We start from the raw sequence: 16,805 nt of genomic DNA on the forward strand, positions 1-16,805 counted from the left end.
CTGAAGGTCCTCTGATAGGACTCTCTCTCTCTGCCACACCTGCTGAAGGTCCTCTGATAGGACTCTCTCTCTCTGCCGCACCTACTGAAAATCCTCTGATAGGACTCTCTCTCTCTCCCTCCATATATCTACCTATACTCGGAATGGGAAAAACAAATCCCCATGCCGACCCACGTTCCCCTGAGGCCTATAGGCAATCTGTGAGGAACTGGGGATCTGTGCTATCATGGAAATGTTTGTTATTGCCTGGTGAATCAAGGAACACCATTCCTGCACATTAGCTGTGGTAGTAGAACAGATTTTTGTTAGTACCATTCTATGTCATCAAAACATTAATCAATCAATATAAACCTACTGTACCTGGATCTCCCTCGTGCCAGTAGGGATCATGATATGGTAGTATTTGTGACTGAGAACCGCTAGTCTCCCCTCGCTTGTATACTCTATCCATGGTGGGTGTAGGCTAGATGGTACTGGTGACAAGTCTCCGTATCCCCTCCTGTTCCCCCTGTTGGGGAATAAGAGGTGGATCTAGAGCTATGGTATCATCTCCTGAATGGTGGGGAGCTGCATCCGACTCCTCCTCATCATCTCTATCATCCTCCTCGTCATCCTCCTCATCATCATCATCCTCGTCCTCATCCGTATCATCACCTGCATCCTCCTCATCCTCCTCTCTATCTGCATCCTCATCCTCCTCCTCCTCGTCACTGGGCTGATCGCCTGTAGGTGGATCAGGATCTCCCGCCTCCTCATGACCCTCTCCCTCCTCTGACTCCTCTGACCTGGATCCCTCATCCTCGTCTCGGTCCCCATGTCTCCATGGGCCTGGATAACCTGTCGGATGATCTGGTGGAAAGATAGGACCTGGATATGATCTCATGAACCATGAAACATATCTACGCTGTGCTCCAGGCTCTGCAGAATAGTCGGTGACTACATCCTGATCAGATCCCTCTAAGTCTGTCATCTTAATATCATCTACCGTCAGTCTCGCTACTGCTCCAGGTCTGGGAAGGACCCGTGAGTGTCGAGTATAGATGGGCACATCGGCTGGAACACACTGCTCTAGTCCGAACTGCCTCCATACTTGGTCAAAGTAGAAAGGGACTATGATGTGTGCATATCATCCTCGCAGTAGGCGGTTCCTCTGTAGACATGCTAAGTATCTCTCCATACCATCCCATCTGTGCATCAGTAGGTAAGGTCTCCACACTATCACCTCGGATGTCAGTCTGTCAACAATCACTCTCCAATACAACAAATCGCCAAATCTCCACTCTCTGGTAAGTGGATAAGCGAACACCCTAGGTCGCTTGCTCGCTGTACTCAGTGGAAAGCCAACGGGCTTGGTGCATGTGAAATGCTCTAAAATCCACACCTGTAGAAGTGTGCATGTCATCAAACTGCAACCCTGTCCGAATACATACTCCTCAAGGTCGTGATAGAGATGTGCAAGCATACTCCGACCCCATGCATACACTCTCCTGTGTCTCTCCATTGCTCTCATACACCATGTGAGGCCCCCATGCATGTGTGTCCCTCACCCATTAGGGTAGACGGCTAGTGCTATGATGGCTATCATAAGGAATCTCAGAAGTGGTACCTCCCCTATAGGATGTAAGAGCCAGCTGACCATGATGCGACCTCTCGTCTCGCTCGGCATGGCTCTCCCTATGCAATACACCTGCTCTCTCTGATGATCCTCCGCTGACCGATCGGTCGCGTATGTAACCGTCGCTCCTCTGATAGGAAGACAAAGTATACAGTACACATCCTCGAGTGTGACCGTCAGCTCTCCTACTGGAAGGTGAAAGGTGCATGTGTCAGGATCCCATCGCTCCATCAAGGCCATCAGCATCGCAGGATGAAAGCGAATGGCCGGCATCAGAATCATGTACCACAATCCTACAATATATAGGGTGTCTCTCTCTGACTGAGTCAGCCATGGAATCTGATCTCGCAAAGTGCGAAGAATATGTCCCGCTGTGTGCTCTCTCATGTACGGGAGACCCTGCAACACGAAAACATGACGATAATCAGTACTCGATCATCGAAATCACAAATGCAAACCATCGCACATCGTATGCAAGCCCCGAACCCCTCGCCAGGCCCTGATTGGGGACCATGGCACCCTGATGGGGACCATGGCGCCCTGTCAGGGACCATGGCGCCCTGCAGGGACCATGGCGCCCTGCAGGGACCATGGCGCCCCTGTCAGGGACCATGGTGCCCTGGGGGGACCAGGGCGCCCCTCAGGGACCATGGCACCCTAGGTGGGCCCCGGTCAGCCTTCGAGGCCCGCATACAATCACGAAAAAGTCAAACATGCGAAAAATCAAAAGTCAAACGTTCAGTCAACTCACCTCGTCCAGTGGCTCGTCGTCGATCACGGCCTGGCGTAGGCTCTCAATCCTCGTAGGACGCTCCGGTCGTCGTGAAGGCATGATGATGGCTAGGTGGGCTCAGCTACACTGAATAGTATCCTGAAATTGACAAAGTGACGAATACAAGTGTCACTTTCGGAGTATATACTCTTGTTCGTTTATTCTTACTTTGTGAAACCCTAATTTTTCCTCTGTCATTCATTGTATCATAACTTGAGTTTGGGAGATGTGATTTTCGAGCCGTTCATTGCGTTGGAATCATATTTTCCTTCTCTTAGTCTCGGGATGTTCCAAAAAAGTGCTCTGATGAAGCCTATTTCGCGAACACCCCTCATCAACACTCTCTTACACAATTTGTCGCAAGTAAACATGCTACCCTGTTTCACCTCCCTAAATAAGCAAGTCGAAACAGGGGGGGCATACAGCTACTCACAGATTTCATTACTTTCCCTAGTAAGCATTAGGTGATTTTGTGATCTAACATTTGTTTTGTAGGGTGCGGTTCCTAACTGTCTACTGCAGATACCACTGGGGGCTTCGTCCGACAACTTATGGATATATCCTTTTTTTTTCAAATGATGTTTACTTTTTTGTACTTTAGCTTGCATATGCACGTAGTACTCATATGACCGCTAAAGTGGGGGCTAAATGTAGCATCATAAATTGTACGCACTCGCTAGGGTGGTACAATTTCACACCTAGTTTAGCACCCACCTTAGTGCATTTTGCATTCTGCATTGCATTTCTCCTTAAGTACTTAATTAATCAAATTAATTAGGTCTAAGGTTCCATTTCATCATTCTTTACATCACAAAGTTGGGCCCTTTCACTAAAGCACGCCCTTCACATTTTATTCCTTCAATGCATCACTTAATCAAAAACCCTAATTAAGTCCTATTCCGAATTTGGGGGCTTGGTTTCGGGGTCAAAACATCTCGAAATCACCTGTAACTTCGGGATTCTCTCTAAAATCATCATATCCGACGGCCCTGAAAATTTGGTGAAAAGTTGCCGGGACCGTGGCGCCCGGTGCACATGGTCCCGGACATTTTTCCTAAAATTTTAGGAGCGCGATCCAATCATAAAATAAAGCTTAACCCCAAGAAATTGGCGGGATATTCAATCTCTAGGTCGGCCAAAATATGAATTTATGATCTAGGGTTTCATACATAAAAGCTCTCTTTCCTCATTTAAAAGGATCGGATTTTTGTTTCCAGGAATTTCATATGCAGCGAAAGAGCAGATCTTTGAGGACTTCAACATCTTACAACATCTTTCTATTAAGCATCTATCAAATTCATTCATCCACTTAGGGCTTGGAAGACATTGAAGAACAATAGGAGATTACCGACTGAAGATTGGCTTGTACTCCTCCCTTGAGGGTTGGGTATGATCTTGTATTGTTTTCATGTCTTTGCATAAGCTTTGATGCATCATTTATTCATGCTTTAGATCACATTGCATCTTGATTTAGAGCATTTACATTATCATTTGCAAGCAATTAGGGTTTACTTTCTAGGTTGCTCTAGTTTGCTTTCTGGCATTTTTGGACCTTGCACACACACTAGGTCTACACACACAATATATTTTACAAAACAACTTGGCTATTCGTGGAGGTGGAAATCACCGAAGCGGGGGTTTGACTAAGGCAAAACCCTATATAGCCGCCCCTCCCCCTTTTCAGATATTATTGCAGGTTTCAGGATTCGAACGACACCGCAGGATACAGATCCGGAGAGAGAAAGTTGGGATAGCACTCTGTGTGAAATTGCAGAGCAGGAGACTGGGACAGGGGCGCTGGGCGCCCTGGTCCTGCCAGGACAGGGGCATTTGGCACCCTGGTCCCTGGGATAGAGGTGCTGGGCACCCTGGTCCTTCGGACAGACAGTTTGCAGACAGTCTCTAGACAGTGTTTCGGAGTGCAGAACAGTGGTTTCCGGTGCAGTTTTCAGGACAGTGGCACCCGCGCCCCCGTCCCGAACATTTTCAGTCCGATTTTGACTCTGGGTACATATCTGCATTCTTATTTCATCCTTGTACTTACAGCTATTCATTGTTTAATCTCAACTCTGCAATCTTGTTATTGGTTCATACTTGCATTTTGGGATTAGAGGTTTGAACTTGCATTGCTTGATCTTACAATTTCAACAAGGGAATAGGAATCCTAATAGATATCCCGTGGCTCTCTCTTTCACCAAAAGAAGTAGCCAATTGTGCGATATCTCTAGGCTCTTTCGTATTCCGTAATGTGTGTCAAAGAGTAGGATTAGGGTATGTTGACCTATTCTCGCTTTTTTCCCCACACATTTTTAAAATGTAAAGCGAAAAAATCGCAATCGAACCCTAGTTGCTCTCCCTTCTTCCAACTCCAAGGAGAGAGAAGGGAGGTTCTCTAGGATTCGATGGTTTTCACTTAGGGGGGAGACTTTACATTCAAAAGAGGGGTTGAAACCCACAAGATCCAATCCCACGCAATGCAAGATTGGATGCTAAATGAGTTTCAATGGTTAAGACAGCAAGGCTACCCTCTTTTGTAAAGAATGTGCATAGAAGAATTGAGCTAGGAATGCATAGAAAGTGACAAAGATTCACTTATAAACCGAGATAGGAATACAGTATGAAGTTGCGGACCTGGAATTAGCAGTAAAATGTCGATACGGCGCTGTCCTCCAAATTTGAGCAAAAGTTGTCTGGACGATGGCGCCCGGCGCCACGGTCCTCCGAAAAATCCGTGAAACGAAGGGGGATCTGTTCGTCTTTGCACAAGGATTCCAGATCTTCAATTTTAGCCGCGTACCTGCAACCTACACACAGAAAAGTGACGACGATTGGGCGGTTAGGGATTAGGGGTTTGCCTTTAGGTCAAACCCCGGTTTTGGAATTAACCAAGAAATGAGCAAGAGCTGTAAATGTAAATGACTGTAAAACAAGTACTAATACCTTGTTCTAAGGATGTTGGTATCCTTATGTGCGAAGGTTTAGATGTTGTATGTTGTATGTTGTAGTAGTATGTGATCTCCTCTTCAATGGTTGAATCCTTGTCTTGAATGCAACACTTAGCCTTGAATGGAGACTTAGAAGGAATGCTTCAATGCTTGAATGCTTGAGTATAGTTTCCACGCTTTGTACACATATCTTTTTCATCTCCTCAATGAGAGAGAAAAATGTAGTTTATATACTTGTCAATTAGGGCTGATAGACTGATTTTCCCGACCTTAGGCCGACCAGGAAAGTTAATTTCCAAATTGCAAACAAAAAGACCCGAGACCCCTTAGGAGACTGGGCCCAAAATAGGACCCAGGGACTAGGGCGCTGCGCCCTGGTCCCGAGGGACCAGGGGGCTAGGCGCTCTGGTCCCACCTCCCGAGACATCAGGGTGCAAGGAGGTTCAGGCCAGGGTACTTGAAAAATGCAGTTTTTGGTGTCGTGAGCAAGTTTCGGGGTCTCCATTCAGGTTGCGTGTTGCGTCGCCATCGTGAAGACCGAAATGCAGTCGAAATTGCAAGTGTCGCAATTTTAGGACGCTACATGTAGCCCCCACTTTAGCGGGAGTATGTATGCTCATACTTTTGGTAAAGTACAAGGAAACAACATTGAAAGACTTTCACCACGTCAAGAAGGCAACACACACCAAGCCCCTAGTGGACTAAGGATCTTACGACTTTGATTGAGAAAGTAAAAGGGAAGATCACGAGGGAGAACCATGACTGTCAGTAGTAAGGTTCCCTCACTATGAGTCATGCAAGAAAGATATCAAGAATTTTCAAGGCAAAGCTAAATTTGCCAAGAAATTCTCAAGTATCTTGAAAAGATATGAACGGGATGTATGCCCCCCAACGTTAAAGCGATCGCACACACCTCACCGGAGGTGATTGTTTTAACGTAGTGATACACATAAGAATGAGAAAGGAAAGGAGCACATTATCGCAAGGATTGAGCTCCCAAGTGTGAGATAAGCCCAAGGATAATAGACACAAAACACAAAGCACGAGGTGACTTCGCTTTCCTTGGGGTCACTATGCTGTATGATAAGTCGTGTATATATCATATATATGTATGCATAATTGTTCTTCATTCCCCAATCAAGGAAGGTCACCTAGAAGAAGGGAACACATGTGTCTTTTGAGTCAACATGAGAGAGATCGAGAGATCTCAATGCTTTGCATTGTCCTCAAGTAGACAACACTAAGGACAACAAATAGAAGAATGAGAATAACATATAGAAGAAGTAACACAAGAGAGGAGGAGAGAATCTGCTATGCTAATGTAACTAGTCTAGCACGTCATCTACACCCTGATCTTGCTGATCAATGTTTCGGGAAGGTAGGGAACACGCTAGAGGAGGAACATTCAACACGGCAGATGGAGCTATCACAAGATCCAAACAAGGGCTATGTTCATGTTTTGAGCCACATTGTTCTTGTCTAGGAGCTAGGATAAGTGCTTTAGAAAATTCATTAGATAAATGGTTATCAACATCAACAAGTTCATATTCACTATCAGAAGCAAGAGAAGTAATATTTTCATCATGAATAACATTTTCATCTATATCATCATCAAGATTTATAAAAATAGGATCTTTAACTCGCACAGGATCAAGACCATCATGCATCTTATGTTTAGGAGATTTAGGCTCAATGTCTGGCTGAGGAGAAAATGGAATAATGCTCGTTGAAGGTGTTTTTGGAGATTTCAAAGTTTGAGAACCAGCTGCTTGAGCTCTAAGATGATGCTTTCATCGGCGTTCACATGCAGAACGATTTCGTCTAGTCTTAGTAGGAAGTGAAGAAGATTGAGGAGGAGGAATGTTCTCATCCCTATCACTTGGGTGTTTAGGTTGTGGTCTCTTAGGCTGGATAATAGGAGAAGAAGAAGGTCTCTTCTCTCTATAAAAGGAAGGAGGAGGAACTGCTCCATATAAGGGAGGAATATTTGGTTTAGGAAGAAGACCAAGTCCATCATGACGAGGAGGTATAGGTCTACTTGTAGGAAGTTTATTAGACATAGACATAGTCACATCCATAGGGATGGGTTGGGAATCTTCTTGAGGAAAGACATTAGTTTTATCTTTCAAAGGAAGAACTTCCTTCTCAAGAATGATAGGAATGTCAAGTTTAGGTGTTCTAGGTTCACTTAAAGATAGGATCATATCTGTTTTCTACTTTTGATAAGATTTGAAAACATGATCACTTCGCGGAGGAAGGGATTGGAATTGTTTAGGCCAAAAGTAATCAAGAGGAACACTAGAGGTTCTTTTAGCTGGTTTAAAGAGGCGATGATTGACAGTAACAATTTCACCATTATGGGGAAATTTCAAACACTTATGAATAGGAGAAGCAATAGCTTTCATGGAAGATAGCCAACGATAGCCAAGCTTCACACGAAATTGTTCGGAAGATGGAATAATAGCAAAGTTCACATCAAGGGATTTGTTATGGACCTCAATAGGCAATGTAATAGAACCAATTGCGGGAGAAGAAAATGCATCAAATAGTTTCACAATCACATCTGTTTTGTCACAAATCACTTGATTCAATTGCAAAGTAAAAATAAATTCTTCAGTAATAACATTAACCATGCACGAAGGATCAATAAGCACTCCACGGCAAGGTGTATTCTTGACTTTTGCAACTATGTATAAAGGACCATCAAGTGCCCTAATGGTTTCATTGGAATCAAATGTGATGGAAAGTTCTTTACGGTTTTGTTGCTGCTCTACAAAGTTAATCACATTTGGAGTCATAGACACAAGACCATCAGATGAAAGAGAGGAATCGTTAGTCTCAACCACATTAGAGGTATGAGAAGGTAAAGGATCAGTGAAAATCTAAAGATTTTGATTAGGAGGAGCTACAGATGTATTGCCTTTATCATTCACTCCAGAAACAGAAATAGTATTATTATCAATCAAATCTTGAATTTTACCCTTTAAAGAAAAACATTTTTCAGTATCATGCCCAGGCTGATGATGAAATTCACAAAAGGCTTTGTTATCAAAATAAGGTGAGGTAATCTTTGCAAGATCAATTTGTCTTATAGAAGGAAGAGTAAGCACATTTTGTTTCAATAATTTATTCATAATACTATGCAATGATTCATTCAAAGGAGTATACTTTCTTTCTTTCTTGAAAAATTTAGAAATAGGAGGCACACCTGATGCTGCATTCACATTGTTGTTGATGATGTTTTCATTGAATTTGATGGAGTCTCTGTTCAGTTTAAACTTCCCAAATGGTTGTTGACTGCTATCACCCTTATCACTCAGAGCCATAGGATGTGATTGTTCCATTTGACTCACAGTCAGTTGATAATTGTGAAGAGTGGCACACAACTGTTGGAAAGAAGAAAACTCAAAAAATAGAAATTCGTATCGAATATCTTTTTGTAAATTAGAAATAAAGATTCTTTGAATATCATTGTCAGGCACTGGAAAAGAAATTTGAGCATACAAATGCTTATATCTACCAATGAAATCAGTCACTTTTTCTTTAACACCTTGTTTACAATGCATTAAATCAATCAAAGTAACTTTAGGACTTATATTGTTTTGAAATTGTTGAATGAAAGCATTTGCAAGTTGTTCGAAAGAAGAAATAGAATAGGAAGGCAACGAGCAATACCATTGTAGGGCTTTGTCTCTTAATGTTCTCGTGAATAGTTTTGCAAGCAACCTTTGGTCATAAGCAAAATCAGTACAAATTGTTTGAAAAGTCTTAACATGTGTTAGAGGATCACCTTTACCATTATAAAGTTCCAAATGTGGAATTTCAACATGTTTAGGGGGAATAGCTCGAACAATGTCAAGAGAAAGTGGGCTCGCAACATCAAATGTGGGCACACTAAACTTAGATTAATTCATAGAGGCAATTTGTTGCTGTAAAGAAGAGACAGTTTGTGCAAGATTGTTAATGGTCGCTTCAGTCGAAGAGTTCATATTAGATGTGTTAGATTGAGATGGAGGTGTTATGTTATTGAAAGAAGGTAAAGAGTAAGGTGGTGGGACCCTATGATAATTAGTCATAGGAGATGATTGGACAGGAGGAACACTACAAGGAGGAATAGAATGATTAAATGAATTGCCCCCTTGCGTCATGTTCATTTGTGAAGATGTAATAGGAACACTCATTGAAGGAGTGAATGAAGAAGTCGGATTGAATGAAGGAAGAGGGTTAATTGAAAAGGAAGGATTGCCCGCATGACTAGTGATCACAGGAGGAATGTCTTGTGTAGAAGTAGCCATTATGTTTGATGTAAAGGTAGGTATGCTAGCAATAGAAGTCATCAAAGGAATAGAATGATTGACTTGTGTAGGAGGTTGTGTATAACCTAAAGTTTCGGCACAACTCTTCATAGGCATCACGTTCGAATTCACAATGTCTGAAATACCACGCAAAATATCAATTCCATTCTTATCACTTTGAAGCATACGTTTTAGACCCTCAATTAAAGGAAGAGCTTGACTATCAGGGTACTCATGAGACATCCATTGGTGAAAATCGTCAAATTGGTTATCCAATTTTGAAATTTGTTCTTCAGAAACCTCATGGAGAGCTTCTTCATCATTAGGAGGATTAGAGGAATTACCCATGTCCTCGTTAAAAAGGCTATTCAAATTAGGTTCCATCTCCTCAGTAGTTAAACCTCGGAACGACTTAATTCTACGGCTTCGTCTAACGGGAATAGTGTAAGTAGGACTTATTGTTGTAAAACTCATGCACTAGAGAAGGAGAGAAAATTTTGATTTTAGAGGTAGCAATTTTCAGTAAAATTAGCCAATCTTCTGGATTTAAGCTGAAAAATACAGTAAGATCTCGCTCCCGAAATTTCGGAAAAAATGTCGGGGACGATGGCGCTCGGCGCCACGGTCCTCGCAACTTTTTTCCAAATTTTTAGGGATGAAAGATATTGTGATTTTATTGCGGAATCCAAAGTTACAGCTGATTTGGAGATGTTTTGATCAGTGAAATTGTCGGACAAAGGTTGAATCAAGAGGGTTTCAAAAATTAGGGTTTTGACACTTAACCACTTAATTTTCAAAATTAAAGCATAGATATGAATTGATAATTTGTAATAGAAGGACAGATCTGAAACAAGCATTAACAATTAAAAATTTCACAAGTTTAATTACTAAAAAGAATTTTTAGGGTTTTTATGCAATCACCTCTAAAATTTTGCAAAAGATCAAACATGGAAATGTAATCAATTTGTTTAGATCTAAGCATGAAAAATCAGAAAGGATGTTCACGTCGGGTTCACCAAAATGTAAAGCGGAAAAATCGCGATCGAACCCTAGTTGCTCTCCCCTCTTCCAACTCCGAGGAGAGAGAAGGGAGGTTCGCTAGGATTTGATGGTTTTCACTTAGGGGGGAGACTTTACATTCAAAAGAGGGGTTGAAACCCACAAGATCCAATCCCACGCAATGCAAGATTGGATGCTAAATGAGTTTCAAGGGTTAAGACAGCAAGGCTACCCTCTTTTGTAAAGAATGTGCATAGAAGAATTGAGCTAGGAATGCATAGAAAGTGACAAAGATTTGCTTTATAAACTGAGATAGGGATACAGTATGAAGCTGCGGACCTGGAATTAGCAGTAAAATGTCGATACGGCGCTGTCCTGCAAATTTGAGCAAAAGTTGTCGGGATGATGGCGCCCGGTGCCACGGTCCTCCGAAAAATCCGCGAAACGAAGGGGGATCTATTCGTCTCTGCACAAGGATTCCAGATCTTCAATTTTAGCCGCGTACCTGCAACCTACACACAGAAAAGTGAAGATGATTGGGGGGTTAGGGATTAGGGGTTTGCCTTTAGGTCAAACCCCAGTTTTGGAATTAACCAAGAAATGAGCAAGAGCTGTAAATGTAAATGACTGTAAAACAAGTACTAATACCTTGTTCTAAGGATGTTTGTATCCTTATGTGCGAAGGTTTAGATGTTGTATGTTGTATGTTGTAGTAGTATGTGATAAGTGATCTCCTCTTCAATGGTTGAATCCTTGTCTTGAATGCAACACTTAGCCTTGAATGGAGACTTAGAAGGAATGCTTGAATGCTTGAATGCTTGAGTATAGTTTCCACGCTTTGTACACATATCTTTTTTCCTCTCCTCAATGAGAGAGAAAAATGTAGTTTATATACTTGTCAATTAGGGCTGATAGACTGATTTTCCTGACCTTAGGCCGACCAGGAAAGTTAATTTCCAAATTGCAAACAAAAAGACCCAAGACCCCTTAGGAGACCGGGCCCAAAATAGGACCCAGGGACCAGGGCGCTGGGCGCTCTGGTCCCACCTCCCAGGACATCAGGGTGCAAGGAGGTTCAGGCCAGGGTACTTGAAAAATGCAGTTTTTGGTGTCGTGAGTAAGTTTCAGGGTCTCCATTCAGGTTGCGTGTTGCGTCGCCATCGTGAAGACCGAAATGCAGTCGAAATTGCAAGTGTCGCAATTTTAGGACGCTACATTTACTTATATCTAAGATGAGACATTGGGTTTTTTTTTTCTCAAGTTTCACATGTAGGTATTATGTTGTACGTGCATGTAAGTGGAAAACACCATAAAAATTACAATGAATCATATAAGTAAGATAGGTGTAAAATAACAAAAATGATAGTATTATTATTATTATGTGAGGTTTTAAATTTGTTGCACCCAAAATTAATATATTTACTTTTATACCATGCAAGTTCTAACATGACATTTTCTTCTTGTTTGCTAAGGCATTTATTAAAAAATTAGACATATATGAACTTGTATACTAATATAACATAATTTAATTATAATAATTAATATTAAACTAATAGTTACAAGTCATCTCAACCTCCAATTCAATTTTTTTTCCCAAAACCTTTTAAATAGAAAATAACTCTTTTCTTACAATTGTACATTTAATAATACACGAATCAAAAGATAATATATAATGTTTTTGATTACGGTAAAAGAAGGTTTTGAAGGGACCCCGAAACCCTTTACAAAAGATCCTTAATAAATTAGAGCATTAAGAAACAAGAAGGAACAAACGGCTAAAAAACCAACATAGATACTAGCAAAATCCAGCAAAAAAGCCCCACTGAACCAGCAACATCCAGCCAAAATAACAAAAAATAGAAAAGGAACTACTTAATGTTTTTCAAGGCATTAGCTAGATTTTCACTACTCCCATTCAATTCTTTAATATTATCCCTAAGTTTAGGGATTTTCTTAGAAGAGGCCACAGTAGCTTTCTTCATGCTCGCCCTTGTTCTCTTTGCCACTCCACCAAGAGCACTTTCTGCAGTCCCAGTCTCGATGGCATCTTCATCAATATCAAGGTCCACGACCGGTTTGGGAGCACTTGAGCTCTCGAGGACCTTAGATATTTTCTCTAGGTTCTTAGTAACAGCTATTAGCATATCTGGAATCATAACCATCAGGTTTTTCATAGCAGTTTTTCCTTCCTCTAGATTATCAATTTGAGGTTCCATCTTCTTAGCTTTTTCCTCCATATCCTACTTCCATTACTTCTGGTCCCTTTCACATTTCTTCCTTTTCTCTTCCCACTACTTCCCCTTTTTTCTAGATTCTTGATTCCCTCATAAGTCCACCTATCAAAACCCATTCTAGCATCAGATAGGTTTTTGAGCTTATCCAGAAATAACCCTTCTCTGGCATACTCCTTATCCTTGCTCAGATTCTCCTTGTCCATCTCCTACTCAAATTCCTTATTCTTCTCATGCTCAATATCCATTTATTTTTCCTCATTAATCTTGTCATCCTCCTCCTCCATTAGCTGGCTATTGGCATTGCCTAAATTAACACTGTGGGTAGGACTATCTTGGTCAAAAACATCCTTAGATTCTCCTTCCTCTTCCCCCACATTCTCTTCTTTCCAGCTTTCTTCCCCTCTAGACTCATTCATTTCCATCTTACTACCATCTTTTCCGGTATCCTCTTAATCATTCTTGTCCTCTTGAATTTTCATCCCAGTAGCACTTTTTCTCTTTTTTCTCTGAGTCGACTCTTCCTTACTGGGCCCGCCTTCCTCCACCTTTCTCTTACCTTTCCCTAGAGATGCAGACAATCTCTTATTTTCCTGGATAGTAAGGATTTTTCATTGCTCATAGATGAGAAAAATGAGGCCACAATGAAGCACCAGAGTCGAAGGATTCTTGTTGTGCTTATTAAGAGACCTCGACAGAGACCTGAAGAGGTAGTAGGGTGGGGAAATCATTTTCTCATGCCTGAAATGATTTAACAACACAAAATGGTATGTGTGGACCCTAGTAAAATGACCCTCCAGTATAATGTATTCCATGATAACATTCAACACACAGCCCCAAATTTTATTAATATTGGAAGCATCATAATATCCCCTGTAGCTTTACCAATTTTTGCCCTCTCCTTCTCTTTGCGTGGAAAAAGCTTAACCGCATTATTAGAAACTTTCAAATCTCTAAAAAATTAAGAACTGAGTGGGGCATACTTGTTACTGTCGCTATGAGGTCCGCATCCAACTTAAACCTCACCATGAATTTTGAATGACCCATTAATCTAGTTTTTCAGTGACTTTGGTGACTACAAGATTAACCCTACCTTTATTATAATCAACCAGATTCTCCATGAAATTTATCATGAACCCTTTTTCCAGCTTATTTCATACCTTTGGCATTTCCTTCCATCTGGAGATGTTATCTTGTTCCTCTCTCCTTAGATCCCCTCCCATTTTCAAGTTCAAAATACCAACTCTTTTCTTCTGCAATTTCAAAGCTTCCTTCCAGTTGTCTCTCAAAATTTTGAAAATGTTAACCCACAAAGTGTGCGGAAGATTAATATCTTTGATTAGGATTCTACCACTCTTCCAAGTAATCATAACCTTTGTATAAATGTGAAGATTACTCATTACAATTTTCATAATTGATTGTGCGATCCATCTTTCCCCATGAATCTGTCATTTCTTAGAAGATCCTTAATATTAAAATATATATTACCTTCCCCATACCAAATACTTTGAGCTTCAGAATTAACGCCTAGGTTTTCCAAGCCATCTACAACCAAATTTTTTTCTCTAAAGGCATGTTCAATTATAATAACTTTAAAGATAGCTATAATTTCTCTAGCTTTAAAAATTATATTTTCTATAGACCACGATGACTCAGTTTCTCCCTTTAGGCACTTGATAATGTTTAGAGAGTCTCCCTCCAGCCATAAGTTATCATGATTTGGATTTTTTGCATTAATCAAAGTATTCAAAGCTGCAAAGGCTTTTGCATAGTGACTAGTTTGATTACCCAGAGGGCTAGCAACTACCACAAGGCAAATTCCAGCAAAATTCTTGACAATGCCCCCATAACCATCTTTACCCAGATTCCCCTTAGATGCCCCATCAAAGTTGGCCTTAATCCATCCCTGAGACAGAAAGCACCACACAAGACCATACCTACCGTTATCCTTACAAGATTTTATATTAGAAAGGTTCCATCTATCATTAAAGTCCTCTTTAGCAGCTAGACCATGATCAGTTCCATTTAAACATTCAAATATTCCTCTATAGATTTTATCCACCACAACTTCAGGGTTAGCACTTTTATCCCTAAAAATCCTATTGTTACGCTCCTTCTAGATATTCCAAATAACATTAGGGAGAGTAAGTTTCCATAGCTCAACATTCTCAGAGTTGGAATTAGGATAGTACCATTGCTGAAAGAACTCCCCCAGTGAGTTCAAGAAAACCCAACTCAGCTTCCACCTACTAAAAATAATTTTCCAAATTTCCTGGCTGAAAGTGCACTGGTAGAGGATGTGACAAGCAGACCCCTCTTCCCTGCATCAAAGAGAACACCTATTAGGAAATACATATCCATGCTTTTGGAGGCTATCAAGAGTCAGCACCTTGTTTTGGATAAAAATCCAAAAGAAGACATTAACTTTGGGTATTAACTTCTTTATCCACACTTTAGGCCACATAGGAATCTCTTCCAAAACTTTGTTGTGGATAGCCGCTGCCGAAGACACAGAGTAATTCTCATCCAAAGTCTCTCTCCAAATCAAACTATCCTCCTTATTGTCCCTCAAAATTTTAGAAGAAAGAAGAATCTCAAGAAACTTTAATCCTAGACATTGCTGGTTGAACTCAGTCCACTTCCCATTTCTCCAATAGTCTTTAATAGAACCACCATACCTATTTTTGAACCAATCTTTCCATTCCTTGAGGATATCGATATCCTCTAGAGGTTTATCCAAGAGCCATCTATCTTCCCAAAATCTAATAATTCTTCTATTCCCCAACTTCTACATTCTTCCAACAGCAACCCAACTTTTAGCCATTTGAACTGCATTCCAAATTGCAGAGCCTTCAATAGAAAAAGAGTTATCTAGAAATTCTTCCTCAGAAGGTTGCCTATGAAGATATTTCTTTTTCCAGATTAAATTCCATTCTCTTTCCTCCCCTTTCATTCTCTAGATTTATTTAGCTAACAAGGCATTATTCATAGAAATAATATTCCTTAAACCCAATCCCCTAGAAGCCTTAGGAGAACAAATTTTGTTCCAAGCAATAAGGGGAATAAATAGGCATTTTAAATTCTTTTTTTGGATTCTTTCTATTGCCTCCACAAAATTTCTAGGGATTTTAAACAAACTAAGGGCATAGATAGGCAAATTTTGAAGAGTATCTTTAAGCAACGTTACCTTTCCTGCTTGACTAAGGATATCTCCTTTCCAACCAGCCAATTCAGAGTTGAATCTATCAACCAGCGTCATCCAAAAATTCTCTGATGGCTTAATACAAAGAGGGAGCCCCAAAAAAGTTGAAGGAAACTCAGTAGTTTTACATCCAAGGATTCTTTCAATCCTTATTTGTCTTTCAATAGGAGTATTGATGAAGAAAAAAGAGCTCTTATCCCAATTAATTTTTTGGCCGGAAGCAGTTTCATAAGTGTCCATAACATTCTTCATATTTCTTTCTTCCCTAATAGTATCTTCCCCACTAGTAATCGAATCATCAGCAAACTATTCATGAGTACAAGTTAAGTTGGAAGATGAAGGTTTCAGGCCTTTGAGTTTACCTTCTTCCACATTTTTTTATAATAAATCTACCCAAAATTTTAGCTAAAATAGTAAACAAGATAGGGGAGATGGGATCCCCTGTCTTAAACCTCTAGAGCTTTTGAAGAAACTGGAAGGGGATCCATTAACAATAACTATAGAGGAGGAAGTTTCCATCAACTGGGAGTAGAGTTGAATCACTTTTTCCCCAAACCCAAAAGATTTCATAATTCTAAAAAGAAATTGCCAATTCACTGTATCATAGGCTTTAGACATATCCAACTTAAGAAAAAAACCCTGATTTTTAGTAGCCGTTAGAGAGTGAATATTTTCATGAACTGAAATAATGGAATCCAGAATCTGTCTACTAGGGACAAAACCATTTTGCTGAGTTGAAATTATTC

This window comes from Cryptomeria japonica, chromosome 9 (genome assembly GCF_030272615.1).
Source record: "Cryptomeria japonica chromosome 9, Sugi_1.0, whole genome shotgun sequence".
In the NCBI taxonomy this organism is placed as follows: Eukaryota; Viridiplantae; Streptophyta; class Pinopsida; order Cupressales; family Cupressaceae; genus Cryptomeria; species Cryptomeria japonica.